Source organism: Heterocephalus glaber, unplaced genomic scaffold, assembly GCF_053883595.1.
Source record: "Heterocephalus glaber isolate CG9 unplaced genomic scaffold, H.glaber_assembly_v1.0 deba00001538, whole genome shotgun sequence".
Classification (NCBI taxonomy): Eukaryota; Metazoa; Chordata; class Mammalia; order Rodentia; family Bathyergidae; genus Heterocephalus; species Heterocephalus glaber.
Genome location: NW_028258333.1, coordinates 28,778,455 through 28,793,586, shown reverse-complemented (window position 1 = coordinate 28,793,586; position 15,132 = coordinate 28,778,455). Strand labels below are relative to the sequence as shown.

General features: G+C 38.2%; 1 protein-coding gene across 9 annotated transcripts in view; it reads right to left on the bottom strand.

Moving 5' to 3' along the window:
• Nucleotides 1-15,132, bottom strand: part of Ghr (growth hormone receptor) — a 284,924-nt gene that overhangs the window by 92,859 nt on the left and 176,933 nt on the right. The gene's annotated exons all lie outside the window — the stretch shown is intronic.

Genomic DNA, 15,132 nt, shown 5'->3' with positions numbered 1-15,132 from the left:
CCTAGTGTAGCCATCCAAGCTCCTAAATCCTTGGAAACTCTTGAGTGATGAGTGTAGTTTTATATGCTAGTGAGTTGATTGGTGGCTGGTGGCTTCCTCTCTCAAGATGAGGATACACAGGTTCAAAACTAAATCTTGATCACAAGTCCATGCTCAGCCTAGGCAATGTATGGACTTAGCAAGGTCCTGTTTAAAATAAATAAACAAACAAACAAATAAATAAATATTAAATAAATAAATAAATAAAGGGACTGGGGATGTAGCTTAGTGGAAAGGCTCTGGGTTCAATCCCAGGACTATATACCAAAAATAGCAAACAATACGTATTTTCCTAGAGTAAATAATGTATTACATATCAGTTTTAGGTTGACTAGAAGGCAAAGTTGCATTTGTAACAATGCCTTCAACTCTACTTGTTGCCTGGATGCTCTCTAAGTCTTTATTATTACCACTAATAGGTTGAATAATCCCTGTCACTATCACTAATTCCTGGCTGCAACTCAAAGAACATTTTGTTTCATTTTCCTCTGCTCCAAGCAGAACATTGGAATATTACTTTTATAAAGTTTTAATAAGTTTATATAACTTCTAACTGTGAAATGACTTGTTTTACTGACAAGTATGCTCTGAGAAAGTTCTGATAACTTAAAGGAAAAAAATTAAATTCATAGAAATAATAATAAAAAGAGTGGAAGGACACTTTTGGAGGTGATGGCAAGGCTTATAGCATAGATTGAAGTGGTGATTCCAGGAATGTATGCTTATTTTCAAACTTATGATTTGTATACATTAAACATATACAGCCTGTTGTATGTCAGTCATAATTTGATAAAATCGTTTAAAAATAAGTTAAACATGGTAACACGAATATATGTGTTATTTTGGTTAAAATTATCCAATAAGCTTGTTTAAAATTTTGGCTTGAATCTGAGAAAACTAACAGCAGTGTCCAGGCCTCAGATCTGCAGTAAAGTGGACAAGTTTTTCCAGAACAATGACTGAAATGGAATGTGAGGGTCAGTTCTAAGACCCCAAGAAGAGTGCTGTGTGCTGAGCCAAACATCAAGCTTGGAAATTCTTGGGAAGCCCTGGACTCCCTGACTCTTCACAATCTAGGATTTTGTTTTCCTTGCAAATAGACATCTGGTGCTTTCCCCTTTATGGCACATTTGGTGACAGTTTCATGAAGCAAAAACCCTTACTCAGCTGACACGCTCTACAATATGTGATGAATCAAGACATAAAAGGAATAAATGGCATCCTTGTGGAAAGGCCACAGATTTATGCCAGTGCTAAGAGGATGCTGGTTACAAAAGTAAAGCACACTGAACAAAACTGTGCTGTCTTAGCAAATGGAAGTGTCATGCTGTCATCAATTTTAATTACTGTCAAAGCCAGGTTCCTAAAGCCTAAAGTGCTGATCAGGAAAAGAGAAGCAAATAAAGAGCATAAGCAGAGAATCTCAACTCCAACAGTAACAAAAATTAGTGAGGCCATCGCAAACCTCAGGTGATGATCTGCAGGGATCAGATTCATTATTTATTTTCAACAGATCAGTAAAATAGTCCTATAGGGCCTTGTAAGTTCTGGGGTTATAAAATAACTAGCTGCAGCCTTTGGGAGCCTACAGTTTTAGGCAGAAATCTATAAAAGAAGTGGTCAAGCATTGGAGATTCAGTGGAGTGGCCTTTAAGAAATCAGGACAAGCTTTCTGGGGGCAGGTGACTCCTTGAGACAGGTGCTAAATTTGGGGCAAACAAGTGATGCAGAAGAGAGAAGGCAGTGGGGGCCAAGACAGTCACTACACAAAGGCACTGAGGGTATGAAAATAGCTGTGACCTGTTGGTTGTGGAGGAATACTTGAGTCAGGATGTGTTAAATTGAAGTCAGGGACACGTTGGGGAGATTCTTGCAAAAGACTTTAATTTTGATCCTGCAAAATTAGTAATCTGCTGTGTTTTGAGGTGCAGCTCCTCTCTATGGACTTGTCCAAAAACAAGGTCCTAAGTCTAGAACTAACTACAATCTAAGCTTCCTTTTCTACACCCAGCTTATACGCAACTTTCTGGACATATGTCTGGACCTCTGTTTCTCTGTCTGTAAATGGCAACATATATGTATACATGTATGGTTTAAATAAGCTAGTACATGGAAACCATAAGTGGTTTGTAAATATTGGATATTTTTATTGTTATTATTTTCATTGTTGTTAGGCAGCCACTACTTTGGCAGTAGGGTTATACCTTTTCCCCTGGAAATCTTGGCAACACTTTTAAGTTGCATTTTGTGGGCTTTGGTTTTTGCACTTAGAAGGACAGGATGCTGTGATAAACCAGCAAAACCCTGGCTATTTAGATCCTCCCCGCTCAGGCTGTACATAAGCAATGGGTTCTATTTCTGTCAGGGACTCTGGAATAAGGATCGCAAATCCACTTATATCAAAACTTCAGCCTGAGACTAAATACAGTCACTTCAAATTCTCTACCATATTATTAAGGGAAAGAGAGTGGGAGGATCAATGATCTGGCAGGTACTGCAATTTACCAGTTGTGTGGCAAAGGCATTTAGAACCGGAATAGATAGTGCAAACACAAGTCAGTGAAACATACTACTATATATGGCCACCATTCTATGCAAAGATAGGAAATGATGTGTGTAAAGTGCCTCACATGGCAGCTGCCATAAAATAAGCATTGGGCAATGTTAACTCTTGCCATTATTGTTATTTTATGATCATGACTGATAATACTTATGTTGTCATTGCCACGGAATGTTTATTTCCAGACTTCCTCTGAAAGGTTGTGCTTCCTCCCTCAGGCAGCTGCACTGACCTCCACCCAGCAGCCATGGGTTCGATCTCATTCCTTTGGTTGTACTGCTTATTTGCTTGTGCCTCATGGTGCAATGAGTCCCTTGGGGAGATATCAATTTCATTTTTTATAATCTGCAATGAGCACGGAGTATGGTACCTCGTAGAATAATAGAATTTGCTAAATAAATGAGGCAGGTGAAGGTGAACAACAAATTCTTAAATTTTGACTTTTGGGCAACAAGGGGTCAAATAAAAATAATTTATTGTCAGCAAAGAGTGTCTCCCCCTTGAAAATCTCAAGTTTGTTGATTATCTTTCCTGATTTTTGAAGTCTATTTGCCCTAGTTCATATTTCTAAAAATTTCCCTGCTCAGATATCAACCTCTAAAGCTCTGTCCAAATCCACCTCTGCCTTTCTAGCCCTCCTTTCTGTCAAATTATAATCTCCATTGCCAAAAAATACTCTGTTTAGAGTCTCTATCCCTCCCCAATCTGCTCCTGGGAAGGTTCAAACTCACTGTTGGCCACTCTGATGCTATACTTCAGACCTTCCTGGTGCCACTGAAGTGCCTGGTTTGGTAGGAAAGTGAAGAAATGTGTATGTACTATTTATATTCTGCATTTGTATCATGCATAATATGTACCAGGTATCATACTAAGCATATTTTATGGATTTTTTCATTTCTTACCCTCGCAATAATACTCTGAAGTGGTATTATTATGTTACCTTTGACAGGTAAAGGATTTGAAGTTAACTTGTCTAACAGGCCAATCCGTATGTTAGTAAGGTCCTGTGAACCTGCCTGCTTACATTTCCCTTCATGCCCGTCCCTGCCAGGTGACTCTTCCGGGAAACTTCATTATACTTTCTTCTTCTATGTAGAGCACTATACCTTCTCAAGGGCTCTATTTGTAGGGCCACCTCACTATTCTCCCACAGTTGATATTCATTAGGAGATGCTTGATAAATCGGCACACTGATTTATTCAGATGATGCAGATATTCGGGAAAGAATATTGGTGGAGCCGTATTGCTGAGGCTTTGGGCAGAAACACTCTTCAGGCAGGAATCAGTCTGTGAGAAACAGGTAAGACATGTGACACCCTCACAGCTTGGGCTCCTCCTTTCAGTCAGTCATAGGTGGTATTACTTAGCCAATCCTCAGCCTGAAGATGTCTTCTTGTTCATGAGGAACCCTTAGCACCCTAAGTGCAGGGAATGTTTTAAGCGGTAATTTCTTATCTTTTGTGGCCCATTAGATTAATTGAATTCCCACTCACAGTTTCTCCTGAGCTAAAGCCTATTATCCTATACGCATTGACTCTTGGCAGCTCTAAAGAAGCCTGTGTAATCTGAAGAGGAAATCTCAGAGCCTTTCAGAAGGACAACATTGCTTCCTCAATCTCCATGAGGGAGTGTGTTTCTTGCATACTTCAATAATAAATCATAGAGCACATTACATAAGAAAGAGAATTTATACAAAGAAACAAAAAGAAACCATGAAGTGATGCTGGCTGGTGATTTCAAGCACTTTTTAATGCTAGAAGAAAGGCTTGATAGTCAAATGATACATAACAAGGTGAAGGAGAAGTAGGAAGAAGCACATCCACATGTTTAAATAAGTCCATAACAGCCATATTTTGCAGTATATGTACTTTGAAAGTAGCTCAAGGCAACCACAATCAATGTGTGTGAGATACCATAAAGATCTTTATTTTCATAGGCCCTGTCTTTGTCTTAGAAGAATAAATGCAGAAATTTGTTGATAACTTCAAGCTTCTCATATCACTTTCCTGTCTGGCAGTCCTCAGCTTGGTGAGCTTTTATACAAACATCCTCCTGACATAAGCTTATGCATGCACTGAGGACATCTGCTTGCAATTAAAGACAGATCCTGGAAACTTACTTTTCAAATGTAGTCTTGTGTGTTGTAAGGCCAGTTAAAAGTGCAATGACTTCTGGAGAACACATTTGAGGGGGCATTTTTGTAAGGAGGAGCAAGTGGAGCATTGATATGAATGCTAGGTCTTAGCTGACCTGCATCTCCCTTCTACAAAACTTCCCAGCAGTTCCTCTGGCTTTCTCTTCCTCCTCCTACAAAAGCAGTGAAACATCCTGCCTGACTGTCCGACCTCAAAAGCTGTTTTTCATTATGGAGACCAGAGTGAGTGCCAACACCAGGCCATGAGCAGTAAGCAAGTCCTCTATGACACATGGTGGCAAGAGCCCAGATAAATCACAGCAACACTAAAAGGATCAAACAGAACTGTGGGTTGACATTGGTCCAAGATCAATCAGGGGAAGGGCAGTCAGGATAATGTCACTGAGATTGGAAGGGCAGACCAAGGGACTATGAGGTCGGGTCAAGTGTGGAGAAAGACAGAAGCTTCTCTTCCCTTATAATGTTGTTTCAGCTGCTTTTAATACCTATGAACTTACTCACTGAAAAATAGGTTGATTTAGGTAAATCTAGAGCTCCAGTGGTGACTCATGGATGGTGTGCTGGAGCTGGCATCTTCTCCCAAGTGTATTTTCAGTGACATCACATCATTAACTTGAAATCAGCCACTGCAGGAATATTTAATCTGCACATATTGGCAAATGGTGTAAATCAAGGCCCTCTACCATATAACTGTGGAAATTCCATCTTCCTTTCAAGGCCAGTTTGTCTTCTCCTTCATTTCTTCCAGTTGGAATACAAGTCTCCATTGTTCATGCTTCCATGACACTTAAAAAAATCTGAGCCATGTCACTTATCATTTCCTGAGTTATACCTTAGTTATCTGACTTTTCCAGTGAATAGTAAACTCAGGTTGAAGACAAAGATCTTATGCTCTTTTTGATCTACTGTGGCATTACTATAGATTGTTAACCATAGTAAGTACTCAGGACATATTGTGAAGTAAATATCTGTTTCAAGAAAAATTGGGATGCATTATACCTTTATGTTATTATTTTATCAGAGATTTTATGGTTTCTGGATTTTCAGTTTGCACAAAAGGGAAAGCACAAAGAATATAAAGCATATCATCAAATCCTATCACAAATTGGGACTAGGAATACTCAAATCTGAGCATCTTTTAAGTAGTTTTTATAATATCTAGCACCCTCATAATATATGATAACAGAACAAAATAGTAAAAATAGGTTCTTTAATTTTCTCTACTTCTTTCTTTCACTTGGATGGATACATTTACCTGGTTCATATACAGCAGCAAACTTGTCCTTTAACACTTAGACATGTGGTCCTTGTTACTTGTCAGGCTGACACTGGCAGAAGTAACTCTTTAGTTGGCTGGAAATTCCTGGAGCTTCTTGTTCCAGCCAGGTGGCATTTAGAAGCACAGTATGTCAAAAGTGTCCTAAGAAAGCATATGCTTTGGTAGAAGTTTTAGGGTGTGTTCTTTCCCCTCTGAGCAAAGGCAACCTTCATAAACATATTTGTCTGGTTTTTGACATTCTCCCTTCCTGGATTCACATTTGTGTGTGTGTGTGTGTGTGTGTGTGTGAGAGAGAGAGAGAGAGAGAGAGAGTGAGTGTGTGTGTGTGTGTCCTGGGGTAATATGATGCCAGGTAGCAGGGTGGAGCAGTAGGATGCAGGAGAGTGGCTACCACAGGCGTGAAAGTGAAAGTAGTATGGTAAACCACAGATATTTTGTGTAATAACATTCCAGGCAGAAGGAAACAAGAACATAGGCAGTGAAATGGGTTTCAGAAGTACCAGAGAGGTCCCTGTAGTAGGAGAGGGAGCGAGGAGTAGAATAATTTGAGGGTCCAAAATCACCAGATGCCAGATCTTACAAAGATCTAGTCTCTTACACAGAATGATTTACTAGATTCTATGAAATGGACACTAGTAAGCTGGAGCTTCTATTGCTGTCACCCCTGTTCTATTGGTGTGTTCTTCCTACTTCAATCTTTCATGGTTGAAGTTGGGACTTGGGAGGTTTTGGGTCTGAGTCCTGAGGCTATATGGTGGATGTCTTTGTTATTTTTTGGACCTAAAATGTATCTCAAAGGCTATGGGCTAAATGCTATCTGCAAGCTGATGGGCTTTTGGAAGGTGACTGGATCATGATAGGTCTAACTTCATCAGGAAATTAATCCATTAATGGAATCATAATTTAATAACATTATTGGGAGGCAATGAAAATTTAGATGAGCCTAGTTGAAGGGAGTGGTCATAGGGATATGTCCTTGAGGACTATTATCTTGTTCCTTTCCTTTCTCTCTGTCTTCCTCTCTGCTTCCTGGCTGCTATGAGATGAGTAGCTTTGTTCTGTCACACCCTTTCTGCCATGATGCTTTGCCTCACTGCAGGCCTGCAAACAATGGAGTCAAGTGACAATAAACTGAAACCATGAGCCAAAATAAACCCTTCTTTTCTAAGTTGATATTCTCAGATATTTTGTCACATTCATGGTTATTAGTCAGCTTTTCATTGATGGAACCTAGTACCCGACATATAAGATTTAAAGGAGAAAAGGTGTATTTGGCTCAAAGTTTTAGAGCTTTCAGCCCATGATCAGCTGGCTCCAAGGCACAAACATCAAGGCAGAGGGCAGTCACACCGGAAAGCTGTTCACCACATCATAGATTGAAGCAGGGTGGGAGAGACTGGGGACAAGACTATATCTTTCCAGGTCATGCCCTCCAGTGAATGTCCTCCAATGAAGCCTCATCTCCTAACAGCACATTTGTCTAAGAACACATCGATAGATTAATCCACTGATGAGTATAATGTCCTCATGATCCAATCACCTTTGAAAAACCCCACATCTGAATACATAAGCTTTTCGGGTGCATTTTAGTTCAAACTGTAATGGATCAAAAACTGACTAACATAGGCTTTATTTTACTAATTACCTTTAAGTTATGGTACTTGGTCTGGGTTATAGACACCAAGTATATAATTGTTGTCTGTTCCACATATACTTATTGAATATCTACTATACACAAAGGTATTGCTCTTGGCATGGGATATGGCAATGACTAGACCCCACAGGCCCCAAAGTTCATTTCTTTCTATTCCCTTAAAAGAATCTTTAGCTGTAGACTAATGCATCTGGTCACCATCTGGCACATTGCTGATTTAGGTCTTTGTTCACTTTATACAATTCTCCTGAATGGGAAGAAATCAGAGATAATCCTCATCTGTAGAATAGGGATTAAAATAAAAAAATATAAAGTGTTTAACAGAAGGCCTAACACCTAGTAAGTGCTTGTGATTATGATCATCTGTGAATTCATGATACTTATTGTATATCTCACTCATATAGGTCCTATGCTGTATCTTGCATTATTTACTTTACATATGTTTATACTCTTACCACTTCAATTAAAATATAGTCTATTGCAAGTAAGAACCACATTTGATCCATTCCAACCCTGCACACATTAGCTCTTCAACAAGAACCTGGTCTTTGATTCTAACAACCTTTCATTTTGATTAATATCTATCAGATATTATTTGTTAATTATTATTAGTGGAAAAGCACATTCATTTTACAGATGTCTGTCACATTTACACATAGTAAAAGAAAACAAAAATTTGATACAGCTTCCTTCAAATTCTTGACTTAAATATTTTATGTTGATTTTTTGAGTTGTAATTTTGGAAAGGAATTGTTGAAATGCTGCTTTGCCACCAACAGGGAACCAGTTTCAAAAACTATTTTGCAAGAAATGGAAGCCTTACCAAAAGTGAATGGAGATGGATAAGGCAACTGTTTTTCATAGACATGTTCTGGACAGTAGTACCTGGTGCTATAATTATTATTTTTAAGTTTTCCTGTTTCATGGTGTCTTCAATAGTTCTTGGCGTTAGTGAGAAGCATCCTTTATGGGTGCTGAACCTTAAGTTTATGTTTTTTATTTTTATTTTCTCTGAACCTTAAGTTTAAATCTAACTTTAGTTAGAGTTTTCAAAATGGAAAATTAAAATTAGAATCAAAATAGTCAATCAAATCATACAACATCCTTTAAAGCATAAAATTATACTGGGTATGAGAAATGTTTTCTGATTTATTCTGGAAGAAATATATTTAAACAGAAAATTTAGCTAGAAAAAATATAGCTACAGGGAAGGGAAAGGCTTAAAGTAAAGAATATGAGTTTCATGTTCCTTGCTTGAATTATGTTTAATATGATGATAATATGACATGAATAAAATAAAAAGCCTCATTGATAATCCATATGTGGCTGCTACTGTGGTCATAGAAGTCCTCCACAGTATGTCTTTGTGTTAGCCAAGGGGCCCCCATTGCCCATAGGCTTTTTGGCAGGACAAGGACACTGTATGGCTTTAAGTGCTCCCTGATCGAATGTGGGAAAAGAAGCAGCTAGCCAAGTTTTGAACAGAGTTTTTACTGTGCTGAGGCCAGGAGGTGAGTGGAGGATGGGGAAGAACAGGACTCTCATACAACTTCTGCTTTCTCCACTTTCTGGTGGGGTGAGTTTAAAAGGCTGTCAAAGACACCTTTGGTTAGATGGGGGAAAGGAAGATCTAGGACTCTTATATAATTCAAATTTAAGATCTAAGGCAAATTTCACACACACACACACACACAAACACTTCTTAGCAGCAGCTAGTATTACTGAGGGGCAAAAAAGTACACGTGGACTTTCATATTCTAACTGAGCCTCGTCTGCCATTAGCCCTTTGCCCTAAATTGGAAAATCCAAATTGCCAAGTTTCTTCTTAAGGGAATGAACATGTAGGGAAAAGGAATATAAAAGCCAGAAACAGTTGGACTACCAACATCCTTTCAAATGAAAACCACAACAGGATGTTTCTCTTCTTAAAAACATCAAAAAAGACTAAAAACTTCACCTGGATAATAAGGCTTCTTAGGACTTGTACTCCCAGAAACTTTGTTACTCCTATATCTCTTAAGTCCTTGTCTAAATAAATAACTTTTCTAGCTATTTTTCCCCATAAAAGGAATATCATGACTTTAAATATCATTTGTGTAGTGATAGTTCCAAATTTCTACCTTCAGTCTAAGCTTCTTCACTGAACTTCAGACTCTACTCAGCCTCTTTAGTTTCTTCACTTGATGTCCAATTGGTATTTCCATTCTGACACAAAACTCTTGAGTAAACCCTAGAAAAAACTCTTTCTTCTCAACTCTTCACTATCTTTGCAGTTTGTTTTACTATCCAACCAGGTACTGTAGCCAAAAACCTATGTGGTCTCTGTCTGTTCACTTTTCCTAACTCCCACCTCTACTTTCAATTTATCTACAAATTATGTCAATTCCATTTGATTTACTTCTTTTTGTACCCTTCACTGTATTGCAGCTTTGCATCCATTTACTTCTCCCCATTCACTTTACTATATTGTAGCTCAAACTTCTAGTTCTACTTCCTGGACTACCAAGTAGATTTCCAACTAGTTTTCAAGCACCCACGTTGTCTTTGTTCAACGAGTTATCAAAACATTAAACCAATTTAAAATACAAATCAGATTATGCTACTTCACTGTCCAATTCTCCAAAGGCTTCTTATGTAATCAGTAAAGTCCAAACCTCTATCATGGCCACCAAGATCTTTGAACCACTAAACCTGGATGGCTGCTTACATAGACTCTTCTCTCACATTCCTCCTTCCCAACAGAATTTTGATTATTTTTAGGCAACCTTCCTTGCCTAGGCATGTCATACGCCTCAAAGGAAGTTGATCCAACCTCCAACTCCAGGAGTAGATATAAGTATGTGGAGGATATTCATTCTCCATTGAAGTAAATGGTTCAAAACAGAGGATGTGACCCAAGGGGAATCTTGCTGGGACTTTCTAGAAAATGTAAGGAAAAACTCTTAGAGTAAAACACAGACTCATTGTTTCATCTATGTTATGCCAACCTTGAAGATGAAACTGATATACTTAAGAGAGTAAAGGCCAAAAAAAAAAAAAAAGAAAGAAAGAATTTTTGAGAGCCAGGCACGGTGCTGGACACCTGTAATCCCAGCACTCCTAAATGTTTACCTCTTTATTAGGTTAAGGATAAGGAAAAGTAATGAGATGTGATTCCTAAGCTTAGCATTTACCTTCTAGTTAGAAGCAAAACTAACACACTAGAGATCATCAAAGGCTCCTAAGGGCTAAAATGTTTAGATTTTAGTAGTTGATGCATAAGGAGTTTTGGAAGTCAGAGAGGGGTGCATTTCTGTTGAAAGCTTCTATAATTAGTAACATAAAAACATATGAAAGTATAATGCTCATTGGTAAGACTGGAGAAAGATATTTTTATTCTCCTTTTAGATTTTTTTTTTTGCATGGAGTTTTAAAAGCTTTTAAGGACATATTCCTGTAAAGTGTATAGACTTACGTTTCATGTAAAGCTTGTGTTAAGTTTCTGGATGTCATCAGGATGCAAAGAACACCACATAATTTTACTCCTTTAAAATTGATTTAAGTTTGACAGAGCCTACATAGGTCTTACCAAGTTATAGGAGTATTCAATTTCAGCCATCACTGTGGGTTTATGGCCTCTTCTTGGGTCAAGGAAGGATCTTTAGAGATCTTACACAAAGACAAACAATTAAAAAATCATCATAGTCTTTCTTCTCCTTGAGTCTCAGCTTTCCTTAACCCTGAAGATGATTGCCTCCATTTGTAAACATATCTAGGGGAAAAAGTCTTCTTCTTGATCTGAAAACTCCCTGAAGCCAAGAGAATAAAAAGACTTGGCAGGAGCAAAATACAAATTAATGCATCAGCAAATACTCCTGCTGTATTTATTTTTAAATTTTTTGTATATGTTTGCAGTCCATAGTGATTACATTCATCATGGGGAGTTGGTATACATACATAATACATCATAATTCTTTTTTATCTCCTTTCTCCCATCTCTTTTGCAAAAGATCTACCCCTTTATTCCCTATTGTTTGTCTTTTATTTTGCTCTTTACATTAATGCCTAGTATTCACCTTCTATTCATACCAAATGACCTAAAAGCGTCGAAAGCCAGTATTTTTTAGTGATTATTTCATTGGAATTATAACCTGAATCCAGCAAAAATGTGTGCTTTATGCAAAAAGTGTTTTATATGTCCCACAGAGTTGGCTCCTTAAAGCAGGGAGGTCTATTTGGGCCAGCAGCATCAGTACCACTCAGAAGCTTGTTAGAAATGTGGAATCTCAGATCCCACACCAGACTTTCAGAATCAGACCCTGCATTTTATTTTCGTTCTGCAGGTGATTTATATGTTCCTAAAAATTTGAGTGTCATTTTTGTAAGTGGTGTTTCTTGCCCGTTTACTTTTTTACTTTTCAGACATAAGCATCATTTTAGCATTTCTTATGGGAAGAAAATCTTCTGTATGAGCAATAAAAGAGGATTCTTCCTGTTCTGTTGGGTGAAGACTCTGCCATGACATCTGGAATTAAGTAATAAACAGACTTCCAATTGGGAGAGAGTTCACATTTTATTTCTGGAGGAGGGAACAAACCATAGTTATGCTCTGGTTCTAAATTTATGTTGCTAATTTTACTAAATTGTGTATGGAATGCCTTCTGAGCTGGGAGTACTAAGCTGTAATTTGAGAAATGAAAGGCCAGCATTTGGTCCAGATTCCAAATACATCTGATGGACTGCATACTTCAGACAGCAAGACAATATCATGTGAGCCAGGGAACAAGTAGTTTTCAAGTCATTGGACTTGTGAAAATTCTATTTGGCCTATAAAATTTGCACTTGGCTGAATTATTTATACTTTGCAATGCCAATTTATTTTTCAACTACATATCCCTTTTTCTTAATGTCCGTACCTTTGGTGGGCCTAGGATCAGGAATATTTTCCTATAGCAAATATTCCAATTCTTCCTCACCCCCCCCCCCAGTAGGGATCAATCAGAGAGGAAAAACAGATTAGTTAAAATTTTGTATCACTTCCACATTTCATGATATTTAGATATTCCATTCATTAATTTATTTATTCATTCACTGTCACTTTTGTCTATTTCCAAGCAGCTGTTTTTAAGGCTCATGTCTTCAATACAATGGCAAAGTCAAATTCCTGAAATAATTTACCTTTGCTTTTTTTTTTAGATTCTGACCAAATTGTGCACCTTTCCATAGCAGTGACTTAGTGACTTGAAAAGATACAAATGCAAAATTTAGAAAAATGATTAAGGTAGGGCTGAGAACCGTAAGAAAAATGTTTACCAGCAGGTTCATTTGTTATTTTGGATTAGGAACTTGGGTTTTGTTTTGTTTTTGTAATAGTGACAAGAATGAGTACAGTGCTAGGAAACTTCTGGGAGATGCTGTCACTTTTACTTTAAAATGAGAATCTGATGTTTCTGTTTTTTACCATTTTTCAATGTAATTTCTTAAGTGTTTTGGAAAACAATGAAGTAAGGGTCAGTTCATTAAGAAGTTTGAAGTCAAGAAATATGAGGTATATATAAAATAAGGGTCCAGGATTAAACTAGACTGTACTCCATACATTCCTTTTGATGACTTTCTGTTTCTAAGGTATCAGTTGCAGGTTCTTTTCTATGATAAATATGACAATATTCAAATAAGATGTAGAAACAGATAAAATATGCATATGTATTGGATTAACTGACTGAAGAAAGTTTTTCCACTGTTCTGAATGATAAGACTCAGTCAAAGTAATGCAAATGCCATGTGTGAGGGGATGGGGGATGGGTGTAGATTGCAGAGATGAAGGATGATGATGGAATAGGATCAGTGGTGATTTTTTAAAATTCTCCAAGTGGCAACAAGTATCTCTTGCTCAGCAGATGAATGTAGAGGTAAATTGAGTAGAATTCAAATACTTACTATAGAATGGAGATTCATGAATATTAGTTCAGATTCTAAATTATTTAAAAAGTATAGGCGCCCTGCTCTGGCCAGCTTACCCCTCCCACTTGCATCGAGGAGACTGTGAGGACAACCCCCCCCCCCCCGGCCCACCAGCTGCCAGCTTGGCTTCGCAGGCGCCTGTAACAACAGCCAACCTCCCCCCCCCCCACACCCACCCCTGCCTCTGGCCTCCTGGCTGTGCAGCTACCTGGTTCCACACTATAGAGGCACAGTGGAACATAAAGGCCATTGTCCTGAGTTGCAGAAGTGAGCAACAGAGAGAGGGCCTCAGGCTCCCACTTGAAAACTGAAGCCCAGTGGAAAAGTGAAGAGAATCTCTGTAATATAGGCACACCAGACCACCATGCTTGGTAAGTTGGAGGGATCATCACCTCCCATTTGAACCTGGACTATTTTCAGGGGAAAGACAGCTGGAACCTGTAAAAGAACCTTGCAGAATTCAACCCTGCAGGAGGACAGGGAGCTCAATTTGGGACTTGCTGCCAGAAATCTGCCTGAATCTCACCGGTCTGTGACTGGCTTACTGAGACCCATTGACTGATAACTGACAGTAACAAAAACAAAAATGAGAAGACATTTAAGCAAGGCACAAACTCAGACTTCCATCCCACAAAAGACAATTTCTGGGGAAAACAAGGTGGAAAAGTCTGATAATCAAACACCTGGACATCCTGAACTGATAGCACAGGAAGTAACAAAACAGATGAATGAGGCTCTAGAAAAATTCAAAACAGAAATAATCTCCCAGGTAACTACAGAGATGGTGAGCAGAGTGAAAGACATAATTAGAGGCTCTAGAACAGAAACAGATAAAAGAATAGATGAGCTCAGAAACATGCTGGAAGCCATGAATGCCCAGCATAAGAAAGAAATGGAAACTATGATCACCCAACATAAGAAAGAAATGCAATTCATGCAACAGATTCAAACAGATATTCAGGAGATTGAAAACTCCATTGACAGCATGCATAGCAGATTAAGGGAATCTGAAGATAGACTATCAGATATAGAAGACAGGATTGTGGTTAAGGATCATGAAAACAGAGATTTCTTAAAAATAGTAAGGGACCATGAGAAATCAATCCAGCAGCTGCTAGATGATGCAAAAAAGAATAACATAAGACTGATAGGAGTCCACAAATAAACAGGAGAAAGTACAATTGACATAAAAAACTGTTCAGAGAAGTAATAGTAGAAAACTTCCCAGACAGAGGTGGAGAATTGGACATACAGATAAGTGAGGCATATAGAACTCCAACTAGCCATGATAAAAAAAAAAACCTATGCCTAGACACATAATAGTCAAGATCCCAGAAACCCAACAGAAGAACAAAATCCTACAGGCAGTTAGAGAAAAGAAACAAATCACCTATGCCCATAAGAATCCCAGCAGATTTTTCAACATAGACCCTCAAATCAAGGAAAGCCTGGAGTCAAGTATTTCAAGCCCTAAAAGAAAATAACTTCCAACCTAGACTGTTGTA